This window comes from Elaeis guineensis, chromosome 11 (genome assembly GCF_000442705.2).
Source record: "Elaeis guineensis isolate ETL-2024a chromosome 11, EG11, whole genome shotgun sequence".
NCBI classification, from domain to species: Eukaryota; Viridiplantae; Streptophyta; class Magnoliopsida; order Arecales; family Arecaceae; genus Elaeis; species Elaeis guineensis.
Window position 1 is genome coordinate 108,633,471 of NC_026003.2, and position 16,605 is coordinate 108,650,075.

Genomic DNA, 16,605 nt, shown 5'->3' on the forward strand with positions numbered 1-16,605 from the left:
TTGATTAAGGACCCTTAAACCTAATCTAATTAGGTTTTAACCCTTTAAAAAGGCCTGTGCGTGAAACAGAGAGGAGGTGGTTCGATTTTTCTGCTGAGGCCGCGCGTAATCCGAGAAGAGGAAGAAGAGAGAGGCGAAAGCGCTGAGAGAAAAGGAGCAGGAGGCTCCTGGACAGCAGTCGCCAGGCACTTCAGGGGTTCAGGGGTCTTCCAAGAGAGAGAATGCTTTTGTGAGGAGAACTTCAGGTGAGAGAGAATTGGGTGTACAAGGGTTGAGGGTGAAGTCTCCTCTTGTAAAATTTTTTTTTCATAGTGAAATTTACATGCCCCGTGGAGGCGAGCCCTTTTGTGGCTGATCCACGTATTTTGATTGTTTTTCCTTTTGTTTTATTTCTTCTTCCTTCCTGCTGCATCGCGTGGTACTGAAAGGATCTTGGGAGGTGGTGTCCTGACCAAACATCCATCCAACACTCAAATAATTAATGATAACAATATTAAATCCTTGCATGAATGCATCATAACTATTATAGCTAGTCAAGTCGAAAGCTTAGCTGAGCAAGGATTCTGTCCTAAATTCTAAGAATTGGCGTTAGCTACAGATTTCCATGGGATAAACTAACCATTATCAATTGGTGATTTGTTTGGCATCTATTGGTCATCAAGTCATTGATTTTTATTCTTTTAACGAGGAATCTGCCTTTTTACTAAAAATAAACAATCTGGTTAAGTTGTTCATCTTCATCGAGTCTTCACTATTTTCACCCTACAAGTCTTTTTTTATACAATTTTCTATAGACAAGTCACTGACTTCTTGTCATTTAATAATGTGTCTTTCGTTGTCTAGTGAAAGGAAAATGAAGCATTGTCCTTGACATGGTGCAAATTGAAATAGAGATATCGGTGGCTTGTTATCTTTCAAAGTAGATTTGTCGGCATGTTTTAATTTTAATTGTAATATAGGATATTGTCATGCTTTCCGCCTAAGAATTATAATTAAAGACATAGCAATCATCAGATATATTCAGAGAAGTTGGTCCCATGAGCAAGCAAGATATTCCACCTGCCAGTAAATTCAAAATAATCTGAAAATCATATAATTTATATACTAGCAATAGTGATTATCAAAATAGCTAAATTATTAAATAAAATATCATATATATTCATACACATCGCCACAAGTTATAAAAAAATTTTTATCCAAATTTACAATTCAACTTTTAGTATTTAAGTTATTGATACATAATTTCCGAACAACACTTTAGTATATACAAATTGGCCAAAACTAGCTCTACTTCAACTACAACGATGGTCTTATCCCTAAGTGCTATCCTTAAAAGTCAATACTAGCCTAGTCTTTGATCCTTAGATTTGAAAAATTATAAGTAAAGATAATGATCGTTATAACTTAGTAAGTAACAAATCTACTTTATAAAACTGTATTAAGCTATATTAAATGAGTTAGGTCAATTAAATCATATAAGATATAATACAACTATACAAGTAAACTTAGCAGTGACTTTCAATAGTATCCATATATTGAAATGGTATGTTTTATCTTTTCAATAATTTTTACATTATAAATCAATATATTTTATCAGATTAAAGTAAAATATCTAAATCTTGTAATCTACTATACTTACATTTGTATACTTGAATTTAGGTCTGAGTAACAAATTTTCAATCCATTTTAACTCTATTGTCTTCACTATGGCTGTATTTAACTCTTATGGTTTGGGTATCATGAGGATTATCATTATTGCAGGCTCATCATTTTTAACCCTTTCTACAATATCATCACTGTTATGCCCATGATGGAGTCACTACATTCAATTCCTATGATAAAGTATCAAAATGATTATCTTCATGACAAGGCCATCATTTTTACCCTTGCGATAGGGCACGAAATCAAATACAAACCTATTTATATTTCAGCTTTGAGTCAAGTGATACAAATATGTATATATATATATATATATGTAAATCAAGCATTCTTTTATTTTAAAATATTGAATAATTGAATATATAATAATTATAATTTTACGCAATGAATCCACTTATAATGGATGAAACAATGCAATTAACTAGTAGAAATACAATTATAAATCGATTTCGTATATTTATAAAGATTTCATATATAATTAAATTTAAAATTATCATTATAATTTGTGACACAGGATATTTTATAATTAATTTTCAATAAATATTACCAAGCATAAAATTTTATTTATCTCGTAGATGCCAATTGTTATATAATCTAATCAATTCACGGGGATGCTTGAAACCTAATCACTCCAAAATTGTAGACACATAAAACTAGTACCACACCAATATTTTAACATAATTTTTAAGATTTTTAATTTTTAAACTAACAACTCTTATGATGGAGAAATTATTGTTGTTCCACAGCTAGGCTACCGATCTTGTACCGTTTCATTGCAAAGAAAGGAAGGAGACTAATAAAGAGGTTGAGGGAGAGTGGGAGAGAGCGAGAAGAAAAATCCCTTTCACCCTCAAAACACGCACCCATACACGCACACGGATGGGGAAGGAAGCAGTAGGGCGAGAAAGAGAAGGCGGAAGAGGGCGTGAGAGATGGTGGAGGTGAGAGGGTTGAGGGTGAAAACACGAGAGGCGCTGTGGTTGGATGCGTGCGGGAGGCGGGAGAGCGATGGGGAACGCGAGTGAGGGCTTGGTCGCACGCGAGAGGGGATGAAGGCACGCCGGCGTCGGGTGGACGAGCGACAGAGGCGGCGAGATGGAGGCGTGCGAGGGGGAAAAAGCATGGGAGAGAGAGAGACAGGCGGCGGCGAGTAGCGTGCCGTTGCGGCGAGGAGAACAGGGGCATCTCTGTTTTCACAGAGCGTCGTACGTTTATCCAACGGCACGAGTCCAAGGCTGGGCCTAGGCCTGGGCCATGTTCCCAAATATCCGGCGCAGAAATTTTCTGTGCACCGCCTACAGTGTAGAAAATCTGATATGGAGCACCACTTTATCCTATCATATTATATAATTATTATTTTTTAATATATATTTAATATTTATAATTTTATTTTTTATTTAAAATTTTTAATATAAAAATATTTTTTTTAAAAATTATAATATTTTTAATAAAAATGATGACATATTTTTTTTTCGAAAAAATTATGATATCTTATGCTGATATTATGGCATCCTACGTTAAAATTATAATTTTTTTATACATGATGTCATAATTTTTATAAAAAATTTTATAATTTTTATAAAAAAATATCATAATTCTACGAAGGAAGAATGTAATAATTTTTATAAAAGATGTTATAATTCTGTGAAGGGATATCGTAATTTTTTTGAAAAAAAAGATGTATCATAATTTTTATATAGAAATATCATATTTTTAAAAAAAATATTATAATTATTAAAAAATATTTTTATTATTTAAAATTAAAAAAATAAAATTATAAATATTAAATATATATTAAAAAATAAAACGCCGCGCGGGCGGTGCACAAAGAATTTCTCTTTTGGGTGTGGTGTCGCTCCATCCCGTAGAACTTCTGCCAAAAAATAAATAAAAAAAAAATATCGAATCGGATCGAGTCGAGTCGGTCAATGGCGTGGTCATCCAAGCATGTTTGCAACTGGCACACGAGTAGCGTTGGGTTCGACCAGTCTTCATCTAAATTTCTTCGACAATGTGCCGACCAAGACGTGTGTGAAAGCCATTTGGTAATCAAGTACATGGCAGCCACGGCGCCCCACCCTCATTATTTAATATCTATCATGCGCATGGTGATAGAATCAGTCTGAAATAAATTAATGAAAAAAGAAAAAAAAAATCGAATCGGATCGAGTCGAGTCAGTCAATGGCGTGGTCATCCAAGCATGTTTGCAACTGGCACACGAGTAGCGTTGGGTTCGACCAGTCTTCATCTAAATTTCTTCGACAATGTGCCGACCAAGACGTGTGTGAAAGCCATTTGGTAATCAAGTACATGGCAGCCACGGCGCCCCACCCTCATTATTTAATATCTATCATGCGCATGGTGATAGAATCAGTGTGAAATAAATTAATGAGTGGGGCCCCACCAGTTACCCTGATGAGGCTTCACTCCATGGCTGGTAGCATACCTGAGGGAGTCTGGTTTTTCATTATTGCTTGTCAATAGGTGTACCAGCACGCCAACCTGACATGCAACCAATCAGTCTTAAGCGGGTTTGATATAAATAAATTTGCATCAACTGCTTATCTATTTAATAAATAATTAAATTTAAATTTATAATTTTAAATTTGTTACGGCCAATCTCTTCATCGTCTGATCATCGAAAACGAGCACCTGCAAAAGAAATTCACATTGATCAAAGATATTTTCGATGAGGATCCTCCGATAGTCAAATCAGAGAGGAGACTAGGCAACAGTAGAAAAGAATCAAGGGAACTCAGCAAGGCAGAGAATCCGGAGATTTCGAAAGAACCTCTCTGCAGCACTGTTGCCTTCCCCATTTTATAGTAGAGTATAGTGTGGTGCCGTCATTAATGGTGCAGACAACTGGAGAAGTTGTCAAATCGTCGGAGACTGTCAGAGTCGCCGCAGACTGTCAAGTCATCGTGGGTTATCAAATCGCTGGGATTAATCTATGTCCTTGGCAAGACAATGTCCCAGAGCGGCTATGCCGCATGCCTTTGTCAGGATGGCGGCCTTCAGCAGTCGTACGATGTTTGGGGGAGCCGACCGGCCATACGTCGGTATTTGGTTGTGGGATGTCGGGTGAAGACCCAGGGACCCTCCGACGGTCAGTCTGGCGTGTTGCAGGAGTCGGAGAAGACTCTGTCGTTCGGCCAGTCGGAAATGGAAAGGGTCTGCCCGACCGACATACCTTCGATCGGTCGGTGTCGGCAGTCGTCGGTCGGTGCGGTCGGTAGAGTCGGACGCCGGTCAGGCGGGTCCGATGGTGAGTCGGCGTGAGAGGGACCGGTCGGTATATCCCAACAGTTGCCCCCCCACTCCTGAGTCGGATATCGTGCTGGCCAGCATCCTCGCGTGGGGCGGCAGCTTCGAGCGAAAGGAGTGGATATCCATCGCATCATGCTCCGACTCTGGCGACCGTACCAATGTTCGGTCCGACGCCAGACATCTTGTGGGTGTCAGGCGTCCCATTGGTATCAGACGTCCTATCGGGAATAGAAACCGCCATTTCCGCCGTCTCTTCGGGAACGCAAACCACCATAATTTTTCTGCCACGTGGCAGGGGGCCATTGGGCCGAATCTGTTCAGGCGGATGGAGGCGACGTGGCCTGATCTGGGGCAGGTGCGTCGAATCATCGGACCGAGGGAAGGTCCAAATGCTGCCACATGTCACGATCTGGGAGATCCTCGTTGGTCGTGCTCTCATCCAGGCCGTCAAGGGGCACTATATATACAGGGTCACCTACATCCAAAACTTTACTTTTCAAACCTGTCGCCGAGACTCTGGCCGAGCGGTCCCTTGTCTCAGGTAGTTGTCCCCGCTTCTTTCCTTAGAGAGTTTTCCAGGAGCCTTTGTCGTTGTCTTTCGTTTTCTCCATGCCTCCTTGAAGTTTTCTTCCTTCTTCTTCTCACTCTTTGACTTCGGTTCTAGCGTAATGGTCAGAACCTCCCCACGAGGAAGTCGGTCGGGGAACCCGACCGACGATTCTCGATCGACCCTGAAGATGGAGGTCTCTTCACTTTCGGGGCCGAATATCGATCGGCTCCGGGAGCAGTACAGCATCCCGGAGCAGTTTCGGCTGTTCGCCCCTGGGGCCGACGGTCGGATTAACAACCCGCCCCCGGGCCAGGTGGCTTTCTACGTCGAGGACCTCCAGGCCGGTCTTCGCTTTTTGGTTCTGGAGTTTGTCCAGAACATGCTGGACTACTACGGACCTTGTCCGGCGCAGCTTGCGCCGAACTCGGTCTGACTGGTAGTCAACTTCGCCTTGTTGTGTCGGCTTTTGCCGACCAATCCTCGTATTTCCCTCTTTCGAGCTTTTTTTATTCTCTGACCCCACCCTAAACCCCGAGGGTGGTGGTTTTTCAACCCTCGGAAGGATCTTTCCTTCATCACTGGTCTTTCGTCATCCATCCATGGATGGAAGAACCAGTTCTTCTTTATCTCTTCTCCCGTTCCTTGGAGGTTCCCTTCCCGCTGGGGAGACCCCCGAACTCAACCAAATGAGAACAGTCGGGTGGAGGACGGGGATCGAGAGGACTTTCACCGTTTGAAGGACATCTCGGTGCCGAAGCAGAGGGAGCTCGTCACCGACCAAGCCCTGTATGACACCGGTCTGAGCTCGGTTCCTCGCCTAGGTCTGTTTTTTTTCTCTTTTCTTTTTTTTTTCTTTTTTTGGTGCTGATCCTCTGTTGAAATTGCAGACATGCCACTGAGGGTGAGATTGACGGAAGCCGACGTTCGGCAACAAGCGGCACGGAAGAGGCCGGCGCATGGAGCCGAACCATCACGGCCTCCTAAGAGGCCTCAAGTAGCACCACCGAGCAAGCCGGCGGCAGTGGGAGCGGAGCACGGCTCTGAACGGGCGTCGGATTGGGAGCCGATCATCGCACTGTCAGTGTCGACAGTGCCCACTGAAGCCCCGTCCGAGGAACGATCGGTCGAGGGAGTAGCCCCATCCGAGGGACGGACGGCCAAGGAAATGGTCGAGGATGTGCCGGCCGCTTAGCCGGCAGAAGAGGTTCGGGCAGAGGCACGCAAGCCCGATCAACCTGCGTCGGCGGTCGCTGCGCCCTCGGGAGGGACCCAGTCGGGCTCGAGCCTGCCCTCCCTTTCTGATGTCAAGGCCTGGGTGTCCGAATGAGGGAAGGCCCCGATGGCACCCGGCGACGACAGGAGGTCAGCCGGCCGTGGTGCGTCGTCCGACACCCCACTTCCCGAAGGAGCATCGGCCCTGGCCAACCACGACTTGGCCAGGAGGTTGTGTCAGGCGATTATCCTTCTGACCGATCATGAGGTCATGAAGAACCAATGGGTATCCGACATGCTTTCTTCCTTCTATCCGACCATGATCCGGGTAAGTCTTTCTCCTTTACTTTTCATTTTCATCGTTATTTTTTATAAGTTCGGTCTTCTGACGATCGGTCTTGTTGTTTGCAGCTGATTTACAACATGTCCGAGCTGGAGGCCGGATATCGAAGATTCGGCAATCTCCGGACGGCCTGGAAAGATAAGGCCATGGCCGTCGAGGCCGATAAGGCGATAATGGTCGACCAGCTGAAGCAGTCGATCGACCAGGAGGCCCGGCTTGAAGAGGAGATCTCCCGCCTCACCGAGGAGGTCTCCCACCTCACCAGCACCCTGGCTGCCTCGGGGACCAAGCTGCAATCGGCTCGCGAGGAAGCCAAGCGGAAGTCCCGCACTGTTCGTCGGCTGCATCGCGAGCGGGACGACTCCGTCGGAAAACTCAAAGCCGAACGCGAGCAGCTTCGGATAAGTTTGGGGAATCTCGCCAAGGCCAGAGAAAACATGTCCTCCGCTCAAGCCGATGCAGACATAGCAAGGGCGGAGGCAGAGTCGGCGAAAGAGGCTATGGGTCGGGCTGTGGAGGACTTCCGCTGCTCCGATGAATACCGGGAGAAACTCTTGGAGAGCGATTTCCTCTCGTACCGAGTGGGGTACGAAGACACCCGAAGCACAGTCCAGAGCCTGTATCCGGAGCTTGATCTCAGCAGCGTCGTTCCCCCAGAGTCGGAGGGCCAAGCCGCGGGAGAGGTGGCCGACCCATCGTCGGGAGATCGCACTGCCGTGGAGGAGGCCGACGCAGACCAGGCTGCCAAAGGCGAGGTAGCTCCGACCCCCGATGCTACCTCGGCCCAAGTGGATATGCCGACCACCCCCGGACTTCTCCCGGTAGAGGAAGCCGACTCCGGCGAGTAGTCGGAGCATGTTTTATTTTTATTTTTGTTTAATGTACTTGTAATCGGACTTCGGCCCAATTTTGTAAACTCAGTTCAAGTTTGAATAAAATTGAAAAATTTTCAACTCTTTTTCTTTTTATGTATCTGAGATGTATCTTGCATGTTTCGCCGAAACACCCTTAGGCGTATAAGTCGTAGGCCCGACGTACCTAGCTAGGACGTTTAGTAGGATCCCAGGTAACTATCCAGAATAATCGATAGCGCGTGCCATGGTAAAGGCAGAGTGAGTTTCGATTTTAGATCGGCTTCCCGACTGTCGTATGATCCGACAGTCGAGAGCTTAAGTCGAGCGCCCATTGCCCAGACCTAAGTCGGGCATGTTTGTCGAGTCGGACGTCGTCCGTCCTTCGGGCGTAGCTTTTCGACCCGATCATCTTGTAGAGTCCGATAGTCGAATAGTGTCCGATGCATTTAGTTGATGACAGGTCGGTCATCCATTGCCCGATTCTTTGTCGGGCATATGCGTCGTGACGTGTGATAAATGGTGGTAAGCCGAATATCCTTCGATCGATCGTGACCTGGTCGGTATGTCGCGAATGCGACGTTGGTCATGTTGGCGTTTTGCCTTTCTTGGCCGGAGCTAAGTCGACGAGTTAGCCAGTCGCCTTGCTCAGGAGCTGGCTACGGAAGGGGCGCGGCTTAAACTTAGGGGGTTCCATCGCCATCGCCGGCCTTCCACCAACATAGATATCTCGGTCGTCGCAAGAGTCCGACGCGCCATCGACGATTGGTCCGCAGATTCCCAATGGAATGCTGGGCCCAAGTGGCGTCGGGGTTCATACTACTAGCAAGCGCCGACACACCGTTGGAGGGCTGAGATTCTATACTCCGAAGTTTTGAAGCTGGGTTTGTATTCCGAACAAGGACACACAGGGTTTACTGGTAGTACAACCTCAGATTGTCGGCATTCCAAGTCCAGAGAATGGCGCTTCCTTCTAGAGTCTCCAGTCGGTAAGCTTCCGGCCCGTAGGTGTCCGCTATCTTGTAGGGTCCTTCCCAGTTTGGAGCCAACTTTTTTTGGTCTAGAGGCTTCGAAACTTCTGCCTTTCTTAAGACTAGGTCTCCAGGCCTGAAAAGCTTTGGCTTAACCTTAGCGTTATAGTATCGGGCCACTCTCTATCGGTAGGAAGCCATGCGGAGTTGAGCCTCGCGCTGGAGTTTGGGTAGGAGGTCCAAGTCGGCTCTCCGGCACTCGGAGTTGCCCGACTTTTGGTACTGCTCGACTCTAGTCGATGGTAGCTCGATCTCGAGTGGGATCATCGCCTCCATCCCATAGGCCAAGCTGAAAAGAGATTCTCTGGTCGGGACACGGGGTGTCATTCGGTACACCCATAGGATGGAATTCAATTCTTCGACCCAGAGGCCTTTGGCTTCATTCAGTCGGATCTTTAGTCCATGCAGAATAGTCCGGTTGGTCACCTCGACCTCGCCGTTGGACTATGGGTGCCCGACCGAGGTCAGTCGGTGCGTGACATGAAATCTCACACAGAACTTTCGAAAGTCTCGGTTGTCGAATTGTCATCCATTATCGGTGATAATGGTGTACGGTAGTCCGAACCTGAAGATGATAGACTTCTGGATGAAGTCTTCCATCTTCCGCTCGGTGATCTGCGCCAGAGGTTCGGCTTCCACCCACTTAGTGAATAGTCGATTGCGACGACTATGAACTTCCTTTGGCCAGATGCCGGAGGAAAAGGACCGAGTATGTTGATCCCCCACTAGGCGAAGGGCCATGAGGCGACAATAGGAGTGATTTGGTTGCCGACCGATGTTGTATGTTAGCGTACCTCTGACATGGTTCGCACTTTCGAACCAACTCGACCGCATCCTTTCTCATGGTGGGTCAGTAGTAACCCTGCCGTAGGACTTTGTAGGCTAAGGATTTGCCCCCCAAGTGATTTTCGCAGATCCCTTCATGCACTTCTCTGAGCGCGTAGTCCGCGTCAGTCGGTCCCAAGCACCTGAGCAAGGAAAGAGAGAATGACCTTTTGTAGAGTTGGCCATCCATTATCACGTATTGGGAGGCCACCCATCGGAGTCGTTCGGCTTTCGTGGGGTCTTTAGGGCTGGTTCCGTCGATCAGATACCGAACGATCGGATCCATCCAGCTTGGTTCGGCCGCCAGTTGTAGCACCTCCTCGGCCCTGACAATGCTCGGCTGCTCGAGACTCTCCACCAATGTCTGACCCAAGGCATCGTAGGCTGATGTCGCAAGCCTGGAGAGTGCATCAGCCCGAGCATTCTCCGACCTGGGAATGTGGGAGATCTCGAAATACTTGAGGTGTGTCACGAGATCTCTCACCTTCTGGAGATATTTTGCCATGGTCGGGTCTCGCGCCTCAAAGTTGCCTTTAACTTATCCCACGATCAGCTGGGAGTCGGAGAAGACTCTGAGGCTGTCGATTCCGAGCTCCTTCACTACTCTCAAGCCGGCGAGGAGCGCTTCATACTTAACATGATTATTGGAGGCTTTGAAGTCGAATCGGAGGGCGTACTCGGTAACCACTCCCTCTGAGTTGGTGAGCAGGAACCCAGCCCCGCTCCCTCGGGCGTTGGAAGCTCCGTCGATGCGCAACACCCAGGTAGACCCGGGCTCAGGTTCGGAGATTGCAACTTCTCCGGGGCTCCTGCCTTTCGATCCTCGGTCGGTTGTCGGGCACTCCGCAATAAAGTCGGCCAAGACCTGGGCTTTCAAGGCAGATCGTGGTCGGTACTGAATGTCGAACTCACTTAGCTTCATTGCCCATTTCACCAGTCGTCCTGATGTGTCGGGACAGCGCAAGATCGCTTTCAGAGGCTGGTCGGTGAGGACCACGATAGCGTGCGCTTGAAAATACGGACGGAGTCATTGTGTAGACACGATCAAGGCGAATATCATTTTCTCCATCTTTGAGTATCGAGCTTCAGCTTCGTGGAGCACTTTGCTGGTGTAGTATATGGGTTGGTAAATTCGGCTCTCGTTCTCCCGGACGAGCACCGAGTTAACCACCTCTGGGGAGGTTGCCAAATAGAGGTATAGCATTTCTCCGACTTCCGACTTTACAAGCAATGGCGGGGAGGCCAGGTACCTTTTCAGATCCTCGAAGGCTTGCCGGCACTCGTCCGGTCAAGAGAAGTCCTTCACCTGTCTCAGGGTCTTGAAGAATGGGAGGCATCTCTCTACCGATCGAGAGATGAATCGACTGAGCGCAATGATCCTTCTGTTAAGCTGCTGTACCTCTTTTTTGGTACCCGAGTACCGCATGTCGATGATTGCCTTTATCTTCTCAGGGTTAGCCTCAATTCCTCGTTGAGAAACGAGGAATCCGAGAAACTTTTCCGAAGTCACCCCGAAGGCGCACTTAGTCGGATTTAACCTCATCCGTTGTCGTCGAAGAGTGCGAAAAGTTTCTTCGAGGTCTTGGACATGATCTGAGGCCTGCACACTCTTCACCAGTATGTCATCCACGTACACCTCCATGTTGCATCCGATTTGATCTTTGAAGACCTTATTGACGAGTCACTGGTAGGTGGCCCCGACATTTTTAGTTCGAAGGGCATTACCCTGTAGCAGTAAAGGCCATTGACGGTCACAAAGGCTGTGTGCTCCTCATCTTCGGGCACCATCCGGATCTGATTGTATCCGGCAAAGGCATCCATGAAGCTGAGCAGTCGATGCCCGGACGTCGCGTCTACCAGCTGGTCGATTTTCAGAAGTGGGAAGCTATCCTTCGGACAGGCACGATTTAGGTCGGTATAGTCAATGCAGATCCTCCACCTCCGTTAGCTTTTTTCACCATGACAACATTGGCGAGCCAATCGGGGTACGTGGTTTCTCTGATGAAACCCGCCTCGAGTAGCTTGTCCACTTCCTCGTCGATGGCCTTCTGTCTTTCAGAAGCAAAAGATCGCTTTTTCTGCCTCACCGGCCTCATTCCAGGATTGATGTTGAGTCGGTGAGTCATCGTCTCTAGGGGGATGCTGGACATATCCGCTGCCGACCAAGCGAATACGTCGGTATTGGCCTTCAGCAGCTCCACTAGCTGCCATTGCTCAGGGTCGGATAATTGGGATCCGACCCAGACCACTCGTTCGGGATTCTCTGCTATCGGGATGGAAACCAACTGTTCGGTCGGTTCGCCCCGTTGTTCCTCTCCCCGCTGGTCTAACTTATCGGCTGTCAGGGAGTCCTTCGCTTCGTTACTTCGAGCAGAGATCTGGAAGCATTGCCGAGCGAGTTGTTGATCCTCGTGCATCTTCCCGACTCCATTTTTGATCGAAAATCGAACCAGCAGATGGTAGGTCGAGACTATAGCTTTGAGGGCGTTTAGCCCAGGTCTTCCAAGTATGACGTTATAGATCGAAGGTACTTGGATGACTGCAAAGGTTAGATGGACGGTGCTTATCGTGGTTCGGTTCCAGCTGTCATAGGAAGAGTAACTTCTCCTTCCACCGTGACAGCTTCCCCGATGAAACCCACCAGGGGTGTGGAGACTCTTTCGAGCCGATCAGCTGACAGTCGCATTCGAGAGAAGGTCGAGTAAAACAAAATATTAGTCGAACTTTCATTATCAACAAAGATCCTTCTTACATCATAATTTGTTATTGTTGCTGAGACAACAATAGCGTCGTCATGGAGAGTTTGGATTCTCCGAGCATCTTCATCTGTAAAAGTAATTACATCATCTTAGCGTAGTTTCTTCGTCGCCCCCCTCCAGCAGTCGTCCCGCGGTTCAGTCGTTTGGAGATCATGTTGATGACCCCGGCCGTGGGCTGATTGTTCGCTGCCTCTTCAGTCGGTTGGGGTCGTCGGTTGGGGACGGATTGAGTCGGCGATACCCCGACGTATGAGGGCCTCAATCTCATCCTTGAGTTGGATGCACTGCTCGGTATTGTGGCCGTGGCCCCAATGAAATTGGCAGTACTTTCATCGGTCGAGGCCCTTTGCCTTCAAAGGCGGAGGCCATCACAAATATTCTTTCCCTTCGATCTCCATCAAAATCTATGCGCGAGGAGCAGAGAGGGGAGTGTAGGAGTCATACCTAGGACGCATCAACCTCGAACTTCGCCGTCGAGGCAATCTCGAGCTCCGTCGCTGGGGTGAGACCTGTTTGTCGGTCGGGGGCCTGCTAGGCTCGGCAGGGGCCCGACCTTTCCTTCGCTTCTCCTTTGGACCCTTGGCCTCAGTCAGGCACCGGTCGGAAGCTCCTTCATCTGCGCGCATGTATTTGTACGCGCGCTCTAGCAGTTCGGCGTATGTCCGAGGGAGGATCTTGTCCAAGGAGTACGTAAATCGAGACCCCTTTAGCCCCTCTTCATGACTGAGATAGCTATGTCTTCGTTGAGGTCCCGAACCTCAAGCGTGGCCGCGTTGAATCGCATCACGAAGTATCGGAGCGTCTCATTTTCTCCCTGCTTGAGGAAAAAAAGGCTGTCCGAAGTTCGTGGGGGCTTCCGGCTGGTGCTGAAATGGGCCACGAAAGCATGTTCGAGCTGTCCGAAGGAGTGGATGCTTCCTGAGTGGAGGCCGGAGTACCAAGCCCTGGCAGCCTTGCGAAGTGTGGTGGGGAAGCCGATGCAGAGAAGGGCATCGGTTGCCCCTTGGATCGTTATGAGAGCCTTGTAGCTCTCCAGATGGGCAACTGGGTCGGTGGAGCTATCATAGGGCTCCACACGAGGCATCTTGAACCGACTTAGGATTGGCTCATCGAGGATGAGTCAGGAGAGAGATTGGACGGTCTGAAAGTCGACATCGTTTGAAGACTTCTGTCCGTCCATCTGAAGCTGGGCGAGCCGACGGTCGATTTCTTCAAACCTGCGTTCGTAGTCGTTGGCCCGTCGATGTTGGGAGACCCCGGGGGTGGCGTCTCCCGACGAATCCAAGAGGGAGGCAGACGGTATTCGCGGCCACTTCTCCTTCCTCGCTCATTCCAACTGGGAAGGAGACGGTCGTCGGGACCAATGGGTATCATGCCGTGGCCGCCTCTCCTCCTCTCGGTGGGAGTGTTGTGACAGCTGCTCCTGAGAGGAGATGGAGACCGACACGGGCGTCGGCGGCTGCTCCTGGAGGCATCGGATGTGCCGTCGGTTGCCCCGCCAGCGATTGCGACAACCAGGTTGGTTGTTGTTGAAGGCTCTTGACTGCATCCGTCAGTACAGTCATCTGCCGCACAATCGCCCCAATTTGTGCCTCCGTGGTCACCACAGGATGCGGAGAGCTGGGCTCCGCCATGGAGGGTGGAGGAGAGGTCTCTTCCCGACGGGAGGAGTGCCTCGCCGATCCGGTGGCCCTCGATCACTGAGTCCGGGTTCTTATCATTTCGAAAGAATTTTTTCAAGCTCTGTGGAGGTCGGACCGGCCCCCTTCCTGGCGCGCCAAAACCTGTTGCGGCTAATCCCCTCGTCGCCTGGTTGCAGGAACGAGCACCTGCAAGAGAAGTCCACACTGACCGGAGATGACCTCCGGTGGGGATCCTCCGACGGTCAAGTCAGAGAGGAGACTAGACAACAGTAGAAAGAATCAGGGGAACTCAACGAGAGAGAGAGAGAGTCCGGGGATTTGAAAGAACCTCTCTGCAGCACTGTTGCCTTCTCCATTTTATAGTAAAGCGCGGCGTGGTGCCGTCATTAATGGCGCAGACAACTGGGGGAGTTGTCAAATCGTCGGAGGCTGTCAGAGTCACCGCGGACTGTCAAGTCACCGTGGGTTGTCAAATCACGGGATTAATCTATGTCCTTCGCAGGACAAATGTCCAGGGCGGTTATGCCGCATGCCTTTGTCAGGACGGCGGCCTTCAGTAGTCGTACGGCGTTGGGGAGTCGACCGGTCATACGTCGGTATTTGGTTGTGGGATGTCGGGTAAAGATCCAGGGACCCTCCGACGGTCAGGTCTGGTGCGTGCGGGAGTCGGAGAAGACTCTGTGTTCGGGTCAGTCGGGAATGAAAAGGGTCTGGCCGACCGACATACTTCGTCGATCGGTGGTCGGCAGTCATCGGTCGGTAGAGTCGGGTGCCGGTCAGACAGGCCCGATGGTGAGTCGGCGTGAGAGGGATCGGTCGTATATCTCAACAGGATTATTTTATAATTAAGTCGAATAGTTAAGGCTTGTTGGACTAGTTAAAATACACTCAATCCATTTCAGATCGATTTAATCCAATTAACTTAACCTGTCTAATCCTTAGGCTCATATAATCTATTAAAAATTTATTTAATTCATTTAATTTGATTGATCCATTCAGTAAATGGACTATATGGTCCAATCTGATTATCTATTTAATAAAATATTAATTTTAAATTTATATTTTTATATATTTAACAAATATATCGGATTCTAATCGACAATTTTTTGACCTTACCTGTATTCAAAACAACCTAATTGTCACTCCTACTTTTTAAAAAATTTTAACTAATATAGTTAGTAAAATTATCATGAATTTAATGTTGGATTTTGTTTTTATCTGATCTGATCTGCTTTTCTTTTATATTAATTTTTAAAAATATAAAAAAATAAAAAAAATTAAAAATTATTATCATCAATATCTAAATATCTATCTAAAAATATTATTATTAAAAAAATTATTGATTATAATTATTTTCCATATGTATCTTACACCATCCAATAAAAAAATTATTAAAATATTTATTATTGAAAAAAAATATTATTATTCAAATTTAATTTGAAATTTGAAAAAAAAATATTTTAATTTCAAATTAATAATTTTTATTGATTTAAATAAAAAAAATTATTTTTTTAAATTAATATAATAATTTTTTATTAAATAATATAAGATACATGTGGTAGAATGATCATAATCAATAATTTTTTATTAGGCATCACGTGTGCGGTGCGGGGCTCTAATCATAGCCTATTCCAGGTGCACCAACTCACTGGTACATCAGGCGAATTATTTTTTTGCCACGTCGTGTGCCTGGCCACCTCAGTGTGAAGAGTGAGAAAAGAGGAAATGTGCTCAGCCCCCCTCCCTGAGCGCACACATTCTCGAAGCAAACTTGGAGCGCGTCCTGATCCCTCGGCCATACACCCCTCAGAAGCCTCGATGCTCCACCTACGGCTCCCACGCCGGCACGACTCCCTCCGACATTCCCTCCACCGCCGGCATGCTGGACGTTAGCCGGGTCTCCTGGTGGAGGTAGCACAGAGCTTACCCTCATCATACTCGTGATCTCCGGTTCTCTCACCCTCTCCTCCCGCCTCGAGTCCGCCAGCTCCACGTACCTCCCCCTCTCGGGCCCCTCCACCACCACCATTGAAAAATAATCACGCCTCCCGATCACCCCACCGGTCGACTTGCTCGAGCCTTGCCAGCTCTCCTCCAACTGGTTCTTCCTCCCTTCTCATTATCTCCAACAACACCATCTCGAAGCTGTCACATCTATTCTTATTTGAGATCGCTAAGTTGGTCAGCCACTCCGAAGCAAGGAACCCTCTTATCCCCCTCATCATGGTGAAGAATCTGGATTGCTCCGGACTCATCAATTTGGCGAGGCTGAAGTCTAAAATCTTGACCTGGTTGTAGTTATGGAGGAGGCTGTTCCCTGACTCTCCAGGTACTAGCTCTCCGCCATTCACTCAGAGAGAGGGCGGTTGGGCTTCCGTTTGCTCTCGAAGTAGAGCGCTTCTTTTATTTTATTTTATTTTCTTTTCTCTTTTTCCCCTCTCCTTATGCTGAGGTGGTCAGA

At 47.8% G+C, this 16,605-nt stretch overlaps 1 protein-coding gene across 2 annotated transcripts in view; it reads left to right on the forward strand.

Moving 5' to 3' along the window:
- The window catches only part of LOC140852598 (IAA-amino acid hydrolase ILR1-like 5), a 137,173-nt gene that overhangs the window by 118,950 nt on the left and 1,618 nt on the right, over positions 1-16,605 (forward strand). The gene's annotated exons all lie outside the window — the stretch shown is intronic.